Source organism: Mus musculus, chromosome 18 (assembly GCF_000001635.26).
Source record: "Mus musculus strain C57BL/6J chromosome 18, GRCm38.p6 C57BL/6J".
Classification (NCBI taxonomy): Eukaryota; Metazoa; Chordata; class Mammalia; order Rodentia; family Muridae; genus Mus; species Mus musculus.
Window position 1 is genome coordinate 81,793,457 of NC_000084.6, and position 20,765 is coordinate 81,814,221.

At 44.5% G+C, this 20,765-nt stretch overlaps 1 long non-coding RNA gene across 2 annotated transcripts in view; it reads left to right on the forward strand.

Moving 5' to 3' along the window:
* The window catches only part of Gm46614, a 47,034-nt gene that overhangs the window by 21,398 nt on the left and 4,871 nt on the right, over positions 1 to 20,765 (forward strand). The gene's annotated exons all lie outside the window — the stretch shown is intronic.

The window sequence follows — 20,765 nt, forward strand, 5'->3', positions numbered from 1 at the left end:
TGTTGTATCCATCTCTCCATCCCTCCAGGATGAGAAAAAATATATACTATTCAGCAGTACAGCTTCCTGTGAAGCACAAATTAGGATCGTGTCTCCAGAGTGCAGGCACTTTGTAAAGGCCGATACAAGCCATTTTCACCCAGTGAGTTTCCCTCATGTGACTGACACAGGGCACCCATTTGCACCAGAATTATCATTTGTTGATCTGGAGTCTGGAGTCTGAAGTCAGTTGAGATGACAGGTAAGAAGGATAAACCCTGACCTGGAATGCCTCTGTGTAGTGCTGCCTATGTTTTAGGAAGAGATGGTCTAAAGACTGTGAGTGCTTGGCAGCACCAAGCCATGAGGGTGCAGCACCAAGCCACGAGGGTGCAGGTGCCTGGCTTGTCACTGTGCTTTCATGGGTAGTCAGTTAAGAGTCCCCCAGAATAGGATAGGGACAAGCAGCAATAGTGGCCATGTGGGCATGGGTCACCGAGGCTGTGGAGCTGAGGTTTAGGGTTCACGTGGCTCACTCCTGAGGTCTCCACTACCCTTCACAAACACCCATGTTGCAGGCGGGACCTAAAACTGCTGGGAGAACTTTGTGATGTGCACAGAGGTCAGAATGAAACGTTCATGAAGATGAAGCAATCCAAGTCCTGTGCCTTGGGTTAGGCAAGTGCATAGAAGAAGCCACTCAGAGACTCTGGACCCACAGAGGACTTGGAACTCATAATGCCTCAGGCTAGAGGGTTGTGTCGTTTGTCCTAAACACTATACTGTAGGCTTTCCAGATGGCCTTTGTCTGGACCCAGGGTCACAAACCAAGTACACGTGGCTCATGGTCTGTATTCTCTTCTTTTCTTCTTCCCTTTCCTCCTCTTTTCCTATTCTCTTTACCCCTTCCTTTTTCTTTATCTCCTTTCCTCCCTTCCTCCCTCCCCTTCCCCTCCCTCCCCCACTCTCCCTCTCTCCCCTTCCCCTCCCTCCTTCTCTCCTTTTACCCAATCTCCCTCCCTCTATGCATCCTCCGTTTTGTTCACTCCTTGGAGCCAGGAACAGGATGCAATGTCTCATACATGCTCAGCACGTAGCCTGCACCGATCTGAAAGCCAGCCCCAATAGTTCACACTTTTAAGGGAATCCCAAATGGTTGTCATCAGCTCAAGGACAAAGTGAAGCCTGAGAAGCAAAGGCACCCGTCCCCGGTTGAGGACCTTGCCACTTGGTTCTCATCACTAGAGGAGGGCTTTAAAACACGAAGAGAGGAAAACTCTTCCAGCCATCATAACCAAGTTCCAGGTAAGCATTTTTAAAGGTTCAGTATACAAAGAGGGAAGAGGTTTGCGTTGTATTTTAGCTAGGACACTTCAAAGAGACACTTGACGATTAGGAGGGATCCAACGAAGGCCTCGAGATTGCATGGCTATGGATTCACATAAGGTAGAATCTTGTTAAGTTCTTTGGGCATAAAATATTTAAAATATGGAAGGAGATGAAGCAAGAACTGTATTGGCATAACCTCTGTGTTGGCATGACCTCTGTGTTGGTGTGACCTCTGTGTTGGTGTGACCTCTGTGTTGGTGTGACCTCTGTGTTAGTGTGATCTCTGTGTTGGTGTGACCTCTGTGTTGGTGTGACCTCTGTGTTAGTGTGACCTCTGTGTTGGTGTGACCTCTGTGTTGGCATGACCTCTGTGTTAGTGTGACCTCTGTGTTGGTGTGACCTCTGTGTTGGTGTGACCTCTGTGTTGGCATGACCTCTGTGTTAGTGTGACCTCTGTGTTGGTGTGACCTCTGTGTTGGTGTGACCTCTGTGTTGGTGTGACCTCTGTGTTGGTGTGACCTCTGTGTTGGTGTGACCTCTGTGTTGGCGTGACCTCTGTGTTAGTGTGACCTCTGTGTTGGTGTGACCTCTGTGTTAGTGTGACCTCTGTGTTGGTGTGACCTCTGTGTTGGTGTGACCTCTGTGTTGGTGTGACCTCTGTGTTAGTGTGACCTCTGTGTTGGTGTGACCTCTGTGTTGGCGTGACCTCTGTGTTGGTGTGACCTCTGTGTTGGTGTGACCTCTGTGTTGGCGTGACCTCTGTGTTGGCGTGACCTCTGTGTTGGCGTGACCTCTGTGTTGGCGTGACCTCTGTGTTGGCGTGACCTCTGTGTTGGCGTGACCTCTGTGTTCGCGTGACCTCTGTGTTGGCGTGACCTCTGTGTTGGTGTGACCTCTGTGTTGGTGTGACCTCTGTGTTGGTGTGACTTCTGTGTTGGTGTGACCTCTGTGTTGGTGTGACCTCTGTGTTGGTGTGACCTCTGTGTTGGCGTGACCTCTGTGTTGGCGTGACCTCTGTGTTGGCGTGACCTCTGTGTTGGCGTGACCTCTGTGTTGGCGTGACCTCTGTGTTGGCGTGACCTCTGTGTTGGTGTGACCTCTGTGTTGGTGTGACCTCTGTGTTGGTGTGACCTCTGTGTTGGTGTGACCTCTGTGTTGGCGTGACCTCTGTGTTGGTGTGACCTCTGTGTTGGTGTGACCTCTGTGTTGGCGTGACCTCAGGGTTGGTGTGCAACTGTACTCCTCCCGTTGAGCCTGTCATGATAATAAAGAACCCGAAGATTCCATGTAGTCACCTACTGTAGCTTCTCAGATCCAGAGCAACAGATGGTCACACAGGAGTTTGATCACGTCTCACCTATGAGACTGGGCGTGTGTGCAGCTTCCACAGAGGAGGCCCCTTGCCAGTGCTGTGAATGTGGCAGACCGTTAACCAGCAAACTATGCTTTTGTGGTTTGCGATGGTTAAAGCTACACCAGATATTTGCATTTTGTGGTTGCTGAGCCTCCTGGGACCCGGGCTTGGTTTGAGCTGGTGAAGCGCCAGAGCATTCCCTGCAGTCAGGGGCACAGACTCACATGGTACCGATGACAGGTTAGCAATTTTCCTAACAAGTCATTAGTGGCCACCTGCTTGATAATGTGACACACTCTACATACATGTGATTGGTGGATTTATACAATGTTAAAGAGCAGTTATGTAGCAATTGTAGTATATATAGCACACTTCAGTTTTTCGGAGATACTTTCTAACGATTTTTTCCTTATGCTATCAAATCTACTGCAAATTTTTTTTTCCAATATGTGTTTACAATATACAATTTGTCTAACTCTGCACTTGGGGGAAAAAAAAAACAAAGTGCTCAGATCATAGTACAAATTTCTCAAGTCACTTTATATGGGATGGTTTCTATATAAATAAGTGTCACTTGCAGGGAACTTAGTGGGCCAGGATTCACATGCAAATCTTACAGCAACCCTCACACACAAGCACGTGTTCAAGAATTTAATTATGGGAACTTGTGGTGTCATTAAGGCAGATGCCAAAATCTCTGTGTGAATATGGAATGCTTGCTCATGAATGATATATCAGCATTATTTGAAACTATTCCTAAAAGAAATATATTTTAATACACTATAAGTGGTCAGTCTGTTTGACATTATAAGAAAAGACAAAACAAACAGAACCTCAGTAGCTTCTTCAGAGCCTCCCAGGGTTCGCAGCACATTAAGTGTGGAGAGTGGGCGCCTACTGTCATCTCGTCCCACGGAGCATGCCCTAACTGCTTAGGCACCCCTGCCAGAGCCAGGGGCTCAGGGCGGCACCCATTCGGCCTTGCCAGGGGGACACACTGCCATCTAGTGGAGACATCTGGCATCGCATATCGAAGACCTTGGTGGCTTCTTGGGGGGAGTGGGGGGCACTTGGGGCATGCAGGGCCCAAGGAGCCCAAGGCTGCTGCCAGCACCCGCTCAAGAGAAGCCACTGGGAATGGGGATCTATAGCAGACACTCCATGGAGCCATCAGCCTTGCGCTTGGCCGACGTGTGAGGCCATTGCCTTTGCCTGCGCTCTTGGGAACAACAGACCCCACTGGAAGGGTTAAAGATTCCATGCTGAAGATCGAAGAGTGAAGATGAATTTGGGGTTCTCCGGGAGCAATGGGATATGGAAGACAAGAAAGAAATTAGCTATCCACGGGCATGGAGGGCTGTCACTCAGAGCGGCCCAGCAGAGATTGAAAGCTTATAAAAACAGACTCTGGATTTGAACACTCCCTCCTGCTGGTTTGGCTTTCCTTCCAAGTCTGAAATGTGTTGGAAAAGCCCTTTCTGTCTCTGCAGATTGGCAGGCCATGTTTCACCTGTTTCTGAAGCGGTTTAAAGTGAAAGACCGTGATAAAGATACTTGCAAAAAAGCTCTTTGCCCCGCAAATGGTACAAATGCAGGAGAAATCATAACTGAGATTCAAGTTCATGAAGTTATTTATTTTTATTTGTGATAATCCTGTACATGTGTTTTATGTGCTATGATTATATTAGCCCCGTTCCCCTCTCCCACCCCTTCCGGTCCTACAGACGACATCTTCTCCGCTGGTGTCCCCTCCGCATTCATGATACTGTTGTACTCACATCATGGCCAGGTAGGTAACTCTCCTGTGCATCACATCCAGAAGACAGCACTTCGCAGGACCCTTCCCCACCCTCTGGCTCACACAGAGTTTCCTTGCCATGCTCCCAGAGCCACTCCATTGCGTCCTCCAGCCTTAGTCAGAGAAGCCACGTGCAGTGCACAGTGATTAGTGAAGAGACTCATAACTGGCAAGTATGCCGGGAAGACCTGGCTGCACAACCCCCAATCCTCTAGAAGACATCTATCACACGCCCCCTGCAGGCCAGGGAACATCCCTGATAAATTATGAACTTTTTTGGAGGTTCATTTTAGTATAATAGAGAGGGCCTTAAGTTGAGCATTCTTTTTAACATGTTCAAATTTTCTCAAAAATACGACATAGTGCTAACGTTTCGACATTAAACATATGGGCTAGCGCACATATACAAAAACAAGCAAGGAAGTAAATATTCATAAGCATTTTTTTTACAAAAACATAAAAATATTAGAAACACAAGATTCTGTGCTGAGATGCTTATTTTAAACGTGTTTAAAGTGCAATCCCCTCTTTTTATCTTACACTGGGTTATAGTGAAAGTTAAACTTATTTTCCAGCGCCCAGCAGAACCCTTCCATGTGCAATGCTGCTTTGGTGGTGGCCTATAGAATATTTTTCCCTGTTCCTGCACACAGTGTGACCACAGGTTTATGAAATGCTGTGGTGTGGAACTGCAGTTTCGAGGCTGCCTTCAGCTCCCTAAGGTTTTCAGAGCCCCAGACCCTACGCCTGCAGCCAGAAGAGAGTGCCTTCCAGTGTCTGTTAGTGACGAGAGTGGACACATTTTAATATCTGGCCTGTGTTCCTCTTCTACCCCTAAAATATTCTTTTTTCACTATTGGGGCTCAGTGAACTTACATAGAAAACAGCCCTCCTGCTAGTTTGTCAGAGAGCCCTGAGTCCTGGGGTCCATACCTCAATCCAAGCACATTTCTAGAGTGTGGTGTGCTTTGGTTTCCAACAGAACCCAAGAAACAGAAAACATGTGCCACAGATGAAACTGATGAAGCCCAGTGCCTGTTGGGAAGAACTGTGTGGGTCTTGCCTGCCTCGAGGTGGTTTCTTTATCGTGAAATCGTTTTAGCAATCTGAGGACCTCATCCCAAGAAAACTGGATGCACGTTTCCTAATAGTGACATCACATCTGCATTGTGTCTGGGCTCAAAAAAAATCATAAGAAGGTACCTCTTTTTAAAGTGACTGTCATTTTCCCAAAACTTTTCACAGCTTCTGTATTTATTCTTTTGAAGACAAATGGGCATTCATAGTTTGAAATAACTAACTGAGAGCTGACCTCGGAATACCATGGAAACAGGAATTTTGATGACTGAGATCTGTATATAGCAGAAACACATCAGCAAAATGGAGCCACATCCACTTGTCCCTCTTGAGTGGTGTCTTAGTCAGGGTTTTGCTATTGTGAACAGACACCATGACCAAGGCAACGCTTATAAGGACAACATTTCATTGGGGCTGGCTTATAAGTTCAGATGTTCAGTCCATTATCATCAAGGCAGGAGCATGGCAGCATCCAGGCAGGCATGGTGCAGAAGGAGCTGAGAGTTCTACATTTTCATCTGAAGGCTGCTAGCAGAATCCTGGCTCCCAGGCAGCTAGAATGAGGGTATCAAAGCCCACACCCACAAGACTAGTAGATTGCAACAGATGTGCAGGCAAGTAAATGCAAGAGGTGAAGAAGATGGACTCTTCCTTCTTCCTATGTCCTTATGTAGGTCTCCAGCAGAAGGTGTAGCCCAGATTAAAGGTGTGTACCACCACTCCTGGATCTCAAACTTGTTTGGTCTCAGATTGACCTTGAACTAAGAGATCTCCTTGCCTTAGTCTCCTGAGATGCATAGCTACTATGCTTTCAAGATCTCCATTTGAAGATCCAGGTCAGAAATTTGTATCTCCAAGCCTCGAGGTTTGGATCACAGGTGAGCCTTCCAATTCTAGCTTGTAGTTCATTCCAGATGTAGTCAAGTTGACAACCAGGACTAGCCATTACAAGCAGCATTGATGATGGGTGGCTTTTAGGGGTTTATTTGCTATTTCATGCCTCTCCTTTGAGTTTTGTTTTGAGGCAGAGTCTGGAGTTAACTATCTGGGCCAGCCTTAATAGAAACTTGTGGCAATCCTCCTGCCTGTGCCTTTCAAGTGCTGGGATTTCTGGCACACCAACACACCTAGCTTTGGACTAGTATGTTTATTTCCCAACAGGTGGAAAGCGCTTCCAATGCTCTGATGCTACAACTAAGCTCCGATTCCTTTTTCAGTCTCTGTCAAAGATTGTCCTGAGAATTTGAGCACAGTCACATTCTCATTCTATCAGCAACAATAAAAACAGTCACAGGTTAAAATTGTCGCTTGAGCTACACTAAGGGACTTTCCTGAGAAAATACCAGAAGCGGTAAGATTGTTGGTAATTCAGCTCACTCCTCCTGCTCCTTAGTATAAGCAGGATTCTATGTCCTGGCCCAGGCCTCCCTCTCCTTCCAAAGTCTCTGCAGGAAGCCCTGCCTCCCCTGGCACAACCTCTCTATAGGATGCTCTGGCATTCCTGGGCCCCCTCATCCCAACACCACGTGCCAGTAGGAAGCAGAACATATTTAGCCGATTGCTATGCACCATGCTGCCAGACTCAAAAGATTGAACCTATGGGAATGCGGGGCTCTTGCTATTGTAAAATCATTGTGTTGAAACAGAGCCGTGTGAATTCTAAAAGCCTTGGCCAGCAGTCAGCTCAGTCAGTCGCTAGCTGTGGACAGAACACAGCCCAGACAGGCCATTAAAAACCGCATAAATGCGATCGTTTGGGTACCCATCCTGCATGCTTAGTTAAGAGTAAAAATCCAGAGGCCCCCTCACCGCGGAGACTCACTGCTGGTGGGCAGCAGCAGTGTGAGTCTGTTTGGCCTAGTGTGCGGCCCTAAAAGATGGCAGTCAGCGGCCCCATTCTTCTCTGACAGGAATGATGATGTATCATCGGGGACTGGGGATTTTGGCTTCTTTCATGTTTCTAAGAATGTGAGGGGAAGAAAGCAGGGGCTCCCTCATTTAGAGACCAGGATTAGGGAGGATGGGAGCCCGGGTCTTTGGTTCTCATGGTGCGTCTATTTCAGGAGGATGTGGAAGTCTCTGACCCATATCGTGTGTGTGTGTGTGTGTGTGTGTGTGTGTGTGTGTGTGTGTTCATGAAGAGGTGTGCACATGTGCGTACAGCCCATATATCAATGGAGGTCAGTCAGGCATCAGTCTTCAGGCACCTTCTGCCGTTTTGTTTGAGATAGGGTCTTTCATTGGAACTTCACCGTGAAGGTCAGGTATCCGTCAGAAAACGCTTCATGAATCTGCCTATTTCCATGTCATCCAGTCTCACTCACAAGTGCTGGGATTACAGGCGTGTGCTATCGCACTTGGCTTTCTACGTGGGTTCGAGGGAATACTCGTGTATTCCTGTTTCCTAGGTATGCAGTTCACCGACCGATGCGGGTGTCTGGGGAGCACTGTGGAATGCCTGAGGTGGTTCAGCACTGTGGGTGGCTTCGGTTTTCCTGGTGGAGGGCGGTGACCTTCATTGTCAGATGCTCCTATTCCTGGCGACTTTTGAGACAACCCAGAGGAGATAGTGTCATGACAACCCAAGTCCTGGTTGGTCACGATGTCCAATGTACAGAGCCAGAGACCAGCAAATGTCTTCAGCAAAAGGCCAGATGACAAGAACCCTTGGCTCACCTGGCCTTGGAGTTCATATTTTAGCTGTCCACCTCTACAAACAGCTCAGCAGTAGTCCCTGCTCCAAAACCAGAGGCCATAGCTCCTCACTGACAAAGTAGGGAGCAGGACCACAGTGTGAGCTCTCTGCTTACAGTGGTGGGACAGACCATGCTTTGGCTGAGGCGTCTTAATTTTTGCCTTAGTAAACCCAGTCCCATAGTTGGAGAACAAGCTGCCATCATTCCCCTTCAATTTTACCATTAAGTAAAAATGGAGTATCCCAGATTTCCATCCTCGGAAGTAAGGGAAGCGTTTCATACTTTCACTTGTGGTACTAAGGATGGGACCCAGAGACACTTAATGTGAGCAAGTTCTCCTTCCCTGTGCATCACACTCCCCTGCCCTTCAGACATGTTTACAAGACTATAGGCAGGTATTCCAAAGGGACTGTGAGCCCCTGGAGTTACAGTTATAGGCTGCCCCATGTGGATGCCGGGGTCCGTATGTTGGTCCTCTGAAAGAGCGCTGTGTATGTGCTTTCAACTGCCGAGCCACCTCTCCTGCCCCATACATTTTTAAATAGAGGAATGCAAATTCCTTTTTTAAAAAAATTGAACACATATTTCTACGTCTTAGGCTTATTTGTATGCCTTTATTATGCGTCAGACATATCTGACATGGGCATTTTGGTTTAGAAGAGAGAGTGTTCCATTAAATTGTTCTTCCAACAGCTGTGAGTGGAATAACGATTATCATGGGAGTTTCTAAATTTAACAAATGTGGTGAAGGCAAGGAGAAAATCCTCATGCAAGCACTTGAAAAATTGATTCTTGCAATTATCTGTTTAATCAAACGCTTGACCCAAGAAGAGCAAATTTAAGTCATAAAGAAAACGATTTCATTTTTCAGTGAGTGCTGGGAAAAACTCGTGTTCTCTCTGGTGAATTCATTTGCTTGGCTTGTGTCCCTGAGTCGACAGCACTGTCACATGACACTCAGCGGCAGCGCAATAGGCTGTGATGTTTCTCAATGAGTTTGAAATAGAAAATAGCCCAGATGAAAAGTGGAGATGCCATTCTGATACCCAGTGAGGTGACACCCGTGTTTCCGTGGGGTCAAGATTGGGGTGCAGTGATAGGGACCCTCTGCCCCTGATAGGGATCCTGGGTTGCAGATACAGCAGCTCGACTCAGATATTACCGTTAAAAACTAAGCTGTGCGGCTGGGAGTGTGGTGGTTCTGCAGTTGTCTGGAATTCATAACGTTTGCTCTCTAGCACTACCAAAGCAATAAGTAAGTGAACAAAATAAAATGAACGCAGAAATGAAGACACGTCAGATCATCCCCCTTCACGTAAAAACCAACAGCTGAAACGCTGAAGATGCCAGTGTGCTAACAAGGGCCCCGTGTGGACACAGAGCTGTGGCCACGTGGCGCCCTTACCTCCATTGGTTTCAGTGGCCACGTGGCGCCCTTACCTCCACCGTTCTCTTTGTTGTGGATTCCCACTTCTTTCCTTCTTCAGATCCCTCACAGCTTCTTGAGATCCTGACTACAGATTCTCACAGCCCTCTCCCAAGCCTTGGCTATGAGCATTTAACACTGAAAATCATCAGAGTCAAGAAGTCGGGACATCAAGTCAAAGGAAATATGAATCTGTAATACTCTTCCCGTGGCAAAACAGTCACCTCCTTCTTTCCTGGCAGGCTAGATCCATGTAAGCTCCTACAATGTACAGGCTGGTGTGTGTGTGTGTGTGTATTTGTGCATGTATGGGTATGTATGTGAATGTATGTGGATACATGTATGTGTATGTGTGTATACACGTATATATGTGTGTATATGCATGTGTATATATGCATGTGAGGGTGTGTGTATGTGTGTTGTACATGCATGTATTTGTACATGTATGTGTGTATATGAATACATGTTTATCCATGTATGTAAGTGTGTATATGCATGTGTATATGGGTATATGTGTATATATGTGTATGTATGCATGTGAGTGTGTGTATGCATGTGTATACATGTGTGTATTTGTGGATGTGTGTATATGAATGTATGTTTATCCATGTATGTGAGTGTGTATGCACATGTATATGTATGTGTGAGTGGGTGTATATGCATGTGTGTAAATATGTACATGTATGTGAATATATGTGTATCCATGTATGTGTATATGTGTGTGTCCATTTGGTGGAAATATCAATAGTTTCTTAAACATAAGGCAAATGAGATTTAGAATAAGAGAAAGAAAGACTTTTCAGGGTCAGCTCTTTTCTCGTCTTAGCGCGCACACTACTGTACATGTGTGGTGCTTACTTAATGTTTCTAATTAAGTGGAATGCGTTTGCTAATTCTGAATCTTCATTTACTGTAATTGTGGACCTAAACGCTCCCAGTAGGATTCCTTCTGAGGCAGTTTTAAATCCACTGTGATTGCGCACATGGGGGCTGCTAGAAGATCCTCCTCATTCCCTGCCACCCACGTGGGTGTAGGCACAAGCTGTTGAGTATCAGTGCCCCATTTCTGTCTGTCTTGCTCTCCGTCTCTGGTGTCAGTTTTTGCAACATCAAATCAAACATCTCCTTCCATCAGCAGCAGTGAAGGATCGGTCCGGTCCGTGGTCACCCGGTCCATGGCCACGGTGCACACATTTACACGTCTTGTTGAGTTTGGGGAGTCCACTGCATGAGTTCCATTTATTTTCTAAGACTTGTGGGAAATGAGTCCTGTGACAGATGGTCACAGTAGGTCAGAGAAGTGCCTCTGTTGTTCACATTCCCCAAGCCTGGGACTCCTCTCACACGGGAAAGTAAGGCCCTCTCAAGTCTTGTGCTTAAGTCTGCAATGTTCCTCTAGCGTTGGAAGCTCAAAGTCTAGGAGCTAGTGACCTTGGATGCAAGAAAAGTCCTTAGGAAGAGATGGCCCGTGTCTGCTCTGACAAGTCCATCTTGTGATGAAAGACCTCCTCTTAGGGTACAGGAGGTACAGAGTGACCCCATCCCCAAACAACAGTACCACAGAACATACAAAAGAGTGTGCTCAGTGACTCCCACCACAGAGGAGGGACAGCTTCTTAGAAGTTGGGGTCTAGTGTAAATCTGGGTGGAGTGGCCAGAGGAAGCAAGAGTGTGTCGGGAACCCCCCCAAAACCCCACGTGCCTCCAGACTCAAACACCACGGATGACGGTAAAGTAACAGAGGGAGGCAGGCATAGCCGCCCACACGGGGAATAAACACAAAGGCTTTGAGCTGGCAATATTTTTTGGGTGGTTTTACCTAATTTTCAGTTTATGGTGTTCACATTTTCTGCAAGAATATCCATTTCATAAAAACAAAACCAAAATAGTATAAAAAGCAACATAAAACTTCAGTGTTTTAAAAGAGGAATAATATTGGTGACAACCAAACAAACCAACCAAACAAACAAATCAATGGGAAGGAAATAGACCATCTAGAAACTGGTCTGTCTCTCGTGAAAATTGTGTTCATAAATTAATTAGCATTGCAAATCAATGGGAGAGGGAAAATCGGCTCAATAACCATTTTAGATAAGATCCATTCCCTACTGGAAAGAAAGACCAGGTGGGAGCCTCACCCTCACTCCCTGCCCTAAGGTGGCATCCGCCTAGAGCAAAGGTGAAAAGTGGGGGTGCTGGGGAGATGGATCAGTGGGCAAGTGCTCATTGTGCAAGTGTGGGACCCCGAGTTCTGTTCCCAGAGTCTGTGCTATAGCTGGGAACCCCAGGATGGGCCTGAAATCTCTGTCACGGAGAAGCAGAGACGGGATCACTAAAGCTCACCACTGGCAGGTCCAGCCAAAGCAGTGAGCTTTGGTTTCAGTGTGAGACTCTGTGGCCAAAATGAGAGAGAAGAACAATTGAGAAGGACACCCAATAGCCTCCTACTTCAAATCTTGGGAGACAATTCATTAAGGTAAGAATGGTTCAATGGAAAAGCAGGGAAAATATATTAACAGGCAACCCACCATACAGTCACAGCCAGAGATAGAGACAGGAACCTCAGCTCGGTGACCCAGTGGCTCATGCCGCAATAGTCAGTCTCTATGAGCCAGGGAAATGGGCTGAGATCTGAGCATTGTTGACACAGCAGTGCTGTAGAGTCCGTAGAAAATGGACAGCCAAACTGGGAACAGGAATTTGATTCTCTGGGAATTTGGTTCTCAGGGAATTTGGTTCTCAAAATTGCCACTACTGTTTGGGACGATGTCTACCTGAAGGATTTTGCCACCCCCACCAGCTCTGGTTTTAATCATGGAGTACCGTGAGGATATATATTCCTGTGAATGCTGCTGATATCCCTGGGATGGAGGCCAGCTCCTCCCCACAGAGAGGGAAGTAGGATCCGGGCCCAGAATCACAAACGGTCCCGTTGGCATGTGTAAGCCGCAAGTGAGTCCATGAACTCAGCTGTTAAAGGGTTAAAGTAGCAAATCCAGAGCCATTTTCTATGTTAGAAAACAACGTCATCTTATTCCTAACATGTTTTCGTTTGTATCCTTTCTAATCTTATGGTTTCCGATAATATGTTTACACAAAGTTTTAGCATTTTATCCTTTTCCGGACATACTGTTAAACCAGCGGTAATGGCTGCTTAACCCTTAGCATTTCCATGTCCCATTTCTATGAAGAATGCCCCCGGGTGTTCCCCAGACAAGTTTCACTGAAAATGGCTTCGTGAGGTGGGCACCGCTGTATCTCCTGCTGTACAGATAAAGCCACAGGGCTTCAGTCCTCTCCTCCAGTCACGCTCCTGGGCCATTTGGACAGAAGTTCACTCCAGGGTTCATGCTATATGACAGAACTCCTCTCTCTCTCTCTCCTTTGACAGCGATTTCAAGAACATTATGCCAGTGAGTAAGGTCTTCTGTTGGCTACATGTCCATCTCCAGACTTCCCATACAAGTGAATGGCTTCCCCTTCTCCTTTCATAGGGCCGGTTCTTGTCACACGTTGACCAGGTGTCATATAAAACCAGTGTTCCAGGCAATTCTGGAAAGGTCAGATTTGCTTGACTGGTATGTTTATGCGTGAAAAAAAAAAAAAAAAAGAACTGCTGGAATGTCAAAGTCCTGAGCTATGCAAAGGAGTGGGTCCCTTGTCTGGTCCTGGAGCTGTGGTTGGAGATTATATTCATCTGTGACGTTAGCTCTTTATCCGTCGCTATGTTACAGGGATTTTCTTCAGGCTTCTCATCTGTGTTTGACCCATCTCCCATGTAGGAGTATTTATCTTTGTTGTTTTTTCAATGCACCTACATTATAATGCACAGTTAGAAGGTCCACCCTTATACCTAAGCCGTAAAGGAAGTCAGTCATGTTTTCTTCTATCGGTTTTATTACATTATTTTCGCACTTAACTCCCTGACACATTTCCAGTGTAGTCTTGTGTATGGTAAGAGAAATATAGACCTGACTTATATTTCATGGAAGGTTATGAAGATGGCAAACAGCCACTGGTTAAAAATGTTAAGAATCAAATATTTTTACAACATTAGAGATAATACCATTATGACACACTAAATCAGTATCTAGGTGGGCCTCTTCCTCTTTTTCTGATCCATTTTGCTGTCTGGTGGACTCTCTTTCCAGAACCAGCCACCTTCCTTCCAACAGCTATGTTGGCTTTTGATGTGTTAATTTTTTGATGCATTAGTAGCTCATAGTTCCTTCTCTTCTTCTTCCCCTCACCTTCCTCTTCTTCTATTTCCTTAGCTCCTTCTTTTACATTTCTTTTCTCATACAAATATCTGCATATCCCAATGAAAGCACAGCAGAGATTGGTTTTTGAGATGAAACTCAGTCTGTAGGTCAGGCCAGCCTCAGGTGTGCAGTGGTCCTCCTATCTGGTAGGATGGGAGAAGCAGGATTGGAAGAGCACCGTCCCAGGCCCAGCTCCCAACTGCTGCTGTGATAATGAAAACAGCTTCGCTGTCACTGTTCTTAGGTTATTTCTGTACATGAAAGTACGGCTGTTGGCTTTCTCCTGTGTTGACTTGTTACCATCTTATTTGGTCCTCAGGGCCTAACAGGCATGCCCCCATCATTCCCCCTCATGTGTCAATGAATTGATTCTTCCTTGTGGTAACAGTTCTCAATCCGGATCATGGAATTCCAGTGTCTTGTTCCGTGTGACTTCACACACTAGCATGTTGGATGCTGGGTCTTCTTGATTTCAAATCATGCTTGTAATGTGTCTTATTGAAATGAGATATAAGAGCTGTGTCAGGGAAGATCTCTCAGGGATTATTTCTCTCCATTCATTAGATTGGGGATAGGTATGAATTTTACATCTAAAATGAAAAATACTAGGTTCTTCCCATTAACTCTGTTAACAAGATAGGACTCGTGCTAACAGCCTTCCTAACATGGTCCGTTCATATTACAGGAATGAACGACACTTAGCAAGTGATATCTCTCAATTTTATCAGATTTATATCTCATTTTCTTGCTGTCTTAATGAAAATACTTGGAAAACTCTTTGTTTTATACTTATATTATGGCTTAATTTTGTACCATTGTATTATCTGATCTTACATAATTTAAAACAAAAGACATCTAGGACTTTCTGGTTGGTTTTTTCCCTAAACTTCTTTCACTGAATCTGTTATATTTGAGTTTTGTATAATGTATAATTAGTTTAGCAAACAGGTTTCTTCTAGATAATCAGCTGTTTTCTCTGCTGTTTGTATTTATTTGCAAGACTGTTTTCTTATTAAAAAACACAATTTAGTTTTATTAAAAATCATGAATACTCCTTTTATTTTTACTCTCCCATTTTATACAGTTTCTTTTTCTTTTCTTTTTCTATTTTCATATCATGTTGAGCAGATCTGTATTCAGGATACATCTGTAATTTGTAATCGTCTGGACACATTTGTAACCTGGGCAGATATGTAAACATCTGGTCACATCTGTAGTTACCTGTAATCTGGAAACATCTATAATCTGGCATACCTGTAAATATCTGGGGACATCTATAATCTCAGCACATCTGTAATCATCTTGTCACATCTGTAATGTGGGGGCATGTGTAATCATCCGGGCAAATCTGAAACCTCAGTATTTCTCTGGTGAGAAGAGAGGCAGAGACACCCTGAAGGTCAGGGCCTCTTCCCTGGTAGGTAGTGCTAGATTCAGGTGATTCAGCAATGGCCCTATGCTGTCCCCAGCTGTGCTGTGCACCTGTCTCTTTCTGGATTGCTTAAGTTTCTGGAAGGTTGCATTGGTAGGCCCACTGCCCGACACCCTAATGTCCCTGGAAGTCAGTTTCTGACTCCACAGATCCCCGTGAGACTTCTGCTGAAGCTCTAGTTTTGTCAACCTCTGAGATGAAACCCAAAGAAAACTAAGGCAGGTAATTCTTCAAGAAAGGCCACATCACCGGGAAGGAGGCTCACAAACTGAGAGAAGAGTCTGATGAACTTAGAATGAGTGACTTGCCAGAGGGGAAAGCGAGAAACTGCGTTTATGACAGGAATGTACATTAACTAATGATTTACACATTTTCTCATTATTCTACCAAAAATTTTCAGACAGCCGAGCAGCCCCTCCAATAATTCAGTGGAGTCAGCATATGTGCTGCATCTCCTCTCAGTTTAGTCAAATAATAGATGGACTCTTACTCATACTTGGATTATCAAAAGCCAGCTTAAACACTACAGAGTAAAGCAAGGTGTGGCATAGAGTCGGAGACTGGAGACCGGTACCGAAAGATGATAGATAGTAGCTGTCAGGGAGCTGGTGCTGATGTCAGCCTGTGACTAGAGCAAAGGAAAGAAAGAGGGAAAATTATCACGCACACATACATGCACACACATATGCACACACATGCACACACACATATAGACTCACACATGCTCACACACATGCATGTGCATGCACATACACACTCATGCACAGACATTGAGTGGATGAAGCAAGACAAGTTCCAACAACTTCGCACATACACATACATACATACATACATACATATATACATACAGCACACACTGGGGTGATGGGGTAAAGCTCAAGACAATGTTTTATATATATATACACATTGGTGAATGGAGCAAACTCCAACCAGCTATCTCCACCATACACATACATACATACATACATACATACATACATACATGCATGCATAAATACATACATGCATACATATACACACACATTGCTGGATGTAGCAAACCCCGACAAGGTGGCTCCAGCAACCTTATTTTTTCTCCTAGTCATTTTATATCCTCTAAGACAGAGTTCTTTATGCAAGAAAAAGATTACCTCATAGCTACAAATTACACATTCTCTAAACACCATCACCAGAAAACCATATTCTTCAAAGACAGATTAAGACAATTACACAAAAGGAAATTACAACAGAATTATTGATTATGTATTCTTATTTTGAAACCCATACCTAACTAGATATTTCCAATCTTTCTCTCCACAAGCTCATCATAACCCTAAAACAATAATTCTTTTGTTATTAACAAAGTTGAAGCAAGGCCAATCTATAGTAGCAAGTTCTTTCCTATTCTTAGCTGACACCAAATTGCATTTACCAAGAAACAGCTCCGCATCTATCTTATGTCTTATTCTTAAAGTCCTGATCAGCTAAACTGGCTAATCACCTGTTCTCTACTGTTATAATAGAATTATTTACTCTTTATTCATAACCCTGTCTTTTCATGGTGCACACTGAAAACTATGGCCACATCCCTAGATCACATGGTCCAGGGACTCAAAGCCAACCTAGAATGAATGTTTTCTATGGTTCTTAGCTTGTCCCAAGTTTATTTTTCTCTTCCATATACAATTATGTGCTTGAAATGCATGAAAGCTCACGATATTCCTTTTCTAACTTATGCAGTCCTCATTACAAGGAATAGACCACATTCTATTCTCAATTCTAACTTTATTATAATTTAAACCATCTGCTTTAAATTTTTATCAATTACTTTAACTCCTAAAACTATTTGAATCAAGGCAGGAATTCTATAAAATCATTAATTCATCTAAACAAGAATAATTTTATAAAAGTTCCTCTTCATATTGATCTGCAGGGAAATTGCCCAATAGAGTGGGTCCCAAGAAACTGACTTGCCCACTTCAGTATATTTTAAGTCATGCACATAAAATCCATCTATTTCAAAGCTGTAACTCTTGCACTGGCTTAGTTTTATGTCATTTTGACACAAGCTAGAGCCATTCAAGAAGAGGAAACATCAGTTGCAAAACAGCCTCCAGCAGACAGATCTGTGGGCAAACCTATGGTACATTTCTGCATTGATTATTGGATGGAATGCGTTGATGGATTCACAGTCCAGCTCACTGTGGACTGGGCCACCCCTGGGTACGTGGTCCTGGATAGTGTGGGCAAGCTGGCTGAGTAAGCCAGGAAGCAGCACTCTCCCATGGCTTCTGCTTCAGTTCCTGCCTCTGAGTTCCTGCCCTGACTGAGTTCCTGCCCTGGTATCCATCAGCTGTTGCCTTGAGCTGTAAGATAAAATAAACTTTTCATCTTGAGTTGAATTTGATTGAGGTGTTTTAACACAGCAATAGAAACCCAGAGACACATCAATGTTTTGTATCTCACACTGACTCACCAAAATAGACCTTAGTAGGAGAATTCTTCTAATCTTTCAATACAATTTTTGAACAGCAAATTATAAACTGATTAAGTTATATTTCAGGGGAAAATGTCATTTCTTCCTCTGAGTGACTATAGGGATGTTTATTTGAAGTTGATTTTTTAAATTATAAAACAAGTTTAGTATGTATCAACATTTTAATCTACCAAGCTCCCACAGAACAATCTGAGCGCTGAACAATTAATAACTTTTATAGCTCAAAGTTCAAACGGCACCATAATCCTCTCCAAAATGCAGAGTCAGGTCTGGGAAAGCAATGCCTCATAAGCAGGTAAGGTACTAATTTCTAAGTCCGGTTTCTCTTGCTGTGATATAACACTATGTTTAGGAATAACTTGAGGACAAAAGAGTTTAATTTATTTTTACAGTTGGTAGGTCATTATCCAGAGAAGTTAGGTCGGGAACTCAAAACAGAAAGCTAGAGGTAGGAGCTGATGCAGAGGCCATGGAGGAACTCTGTTTACTGGCTTGCTCTTCAAGGTTTGCTCAGCCTACATTTTTTTATTAGGTATTTTCCTCATTTACATTTCCAATGCTATCCCAAAAGTCCCCCATACCCTCCCCCCCACTCCCCTACCCACTCACTCCCACTTTTTGGCCCTGGCGTTCCCCTGTACTGGGGCATATAAAGTTTGTAAGTCCAATGGGCCTCTTTCCACTGATGGCCGACTAGGCCATCTTTTGATACATATGCAGCTAGAGTCAAGAGCTCCGGGGTACTGGTTAGTTCATAATGTTGTTGCACCTACAGGGTTGCATATCTCTTTAGCTCCTTGGCTACTTTCTCTAGCTCCTCCATTGGGGGCCCTTTGATCCATCCAAAAGCTGACTGTGAGCATCCACTTATGTGTTTGCTAGGCCCCAGCATAGTCTCACAAGAGACAGCTATATCAGGGTCCTTTCAGCAAAATCTTGCTAGTGTATGCAATGGTGTCAGCGTTTGGAGGCTGATTATGGGATGGATCCCTGCATATGGCAGTCTCTAGATGGTCCATACTTTCGTCTCAGCTCCAAACTTTGTCTCTGTAATTCCTCCCATGGGTGTTTTGTTCCCAATTCTAAGAAGGGGCCAAGTGTCCACACTTTGGTCTTTGTTCTTCTTGAGTTTCATCTGTTTTGCAAATTGTAACTTATATCTTGGGTATTCTAAGTTTCTGGGCTAATATCCACTTATCAGTGAGTACATATCATTTGAGTTCTTTTGTGATTGGGTTACCTCACTCAGGATAATGCCCTCCAGGTCCAACCATTTGCCTAGGAATTTCATAAATTCATTCTTTTTAATAGCTGAGTAGTACTCTATTGTGTAAATGTACCACATTTTTTGTATCCATTCCTCTGTTGAGGGGCATCTGGGTTCTTTCCAGCTTCTGGCTATTATAAACAAGGCTGCTATGAACATAGTGGAGCATGTTTCTTTCTTACTAGTTGGAACATCTTCTGGATATTATACAAATTAGGATAACTTACCCAGAGGTACCACAGGCTATCCCCTCATTGGCTGGGTCACTACATCAATCATTAAGAAAAGATGTTACAAACTTGCCTACAATTAATATAATGGAAACCACCCCCCCTCTTTCTCTTTCAGTTCTGGCTTTCTTGGACTGACTCCCTCTCCCTCTTTCTCTCCCCCTCCCCCTCCCCCTCCCCACCTTCCCCTCTCTACCTCTCCCTCCCTCTCCCTCTCCCTCTCCCCCACCCCTCCCCCTTCCCCTCCCCCTCCATACCTCCCCCTCCTTACCTCCCTCTCCCTCTGTCCCTCTCTCTCTTTTCTTTTTCGTTTTCTAAAACAAAGTTTTTCTGTGTAGCTCTGGCTGTCTTGCGCTCTCTCTCTCTCTCTCTCTCTCTCTCTCTCTCTCTCTCTCTCCTCCATTTTCTAAAACAGAGTTTTTCTGTGTAGCTCTGGCTGCCCTGGACTCTGTAGCTCAGGCTGGCTTCTAATTCAGATGTCTATCAGCAAAGTTGTATGCCACCACACCCAATTCTGAGGAACTTTCTCAGTAGAGGTTTGTGGTCTCAAATATGTACCAAGGTTTGTATTCTGAAACATGTGTCAAGTTGACAAGAAACAACCAGCACAACTCAGATGTGCAAACATATGGGGTGTTGTTTATTTCCAATGCTCAAAAACAAAAGAAGAGACCATTAGCCCACAGGACCCTGTGGTTTAGCCAGGGCACCTCTGAGACCTCAGTGAATAATTAGTGACTATTATGGTGGAGCTATAGGTTCCTGACCAACCTTCCAACCTCTCCACATACCAGCATTCTCTCTGTGCCCATTGCTAGGGTACTAACCTACCTTATTCCTTTGCTAAAAACAACCCTTGTGCTTTTCCCCTGGATTCTTTCTCTCCATGCCCCTAAGCTCAGGTTACACAGGGGCTGGTGTTTTCCATTGTTGTGATGTCCAGCGCCTTGTTACCAGCCTATGGATTCTGTGCAATTAGCACCCAGATGGTCTCCTCTGCTCTAGGCAGTGACAGAGAGAAGATGGAACGTTGTCTGTGTTTCTCATCACTGTCCCTCCTCAGTTAGGACATGGTAACTACTCAGCTAATAGCCATGGGATAAGTGAATGAATGAATTGATGCTCCCACCAACTCTTGGGAAATTACCTTTGGAAAGCAATTTACTCCCTCGCCACTTTTGTTTCTCCATCTGTAACAGGAAAGCAAAAATGTACAATGTTCAAAATCTATTTCCTAATTAGGTAAAATAAGGTAAAGCGATTAATAAGACGAATGCACAGAGATAGAATGTATCACATAAGACCAACCTGTTCGATTTTACAGTCCGGACTTTCTTTCTTATGTCTCTTTCACATCAATGTTGAGAAAGAAAGTGCACAGTGATGTGAGTCTGCAAAGTTGGTGAATGTGTGTACCAAATATACTTAATCAAACCTGA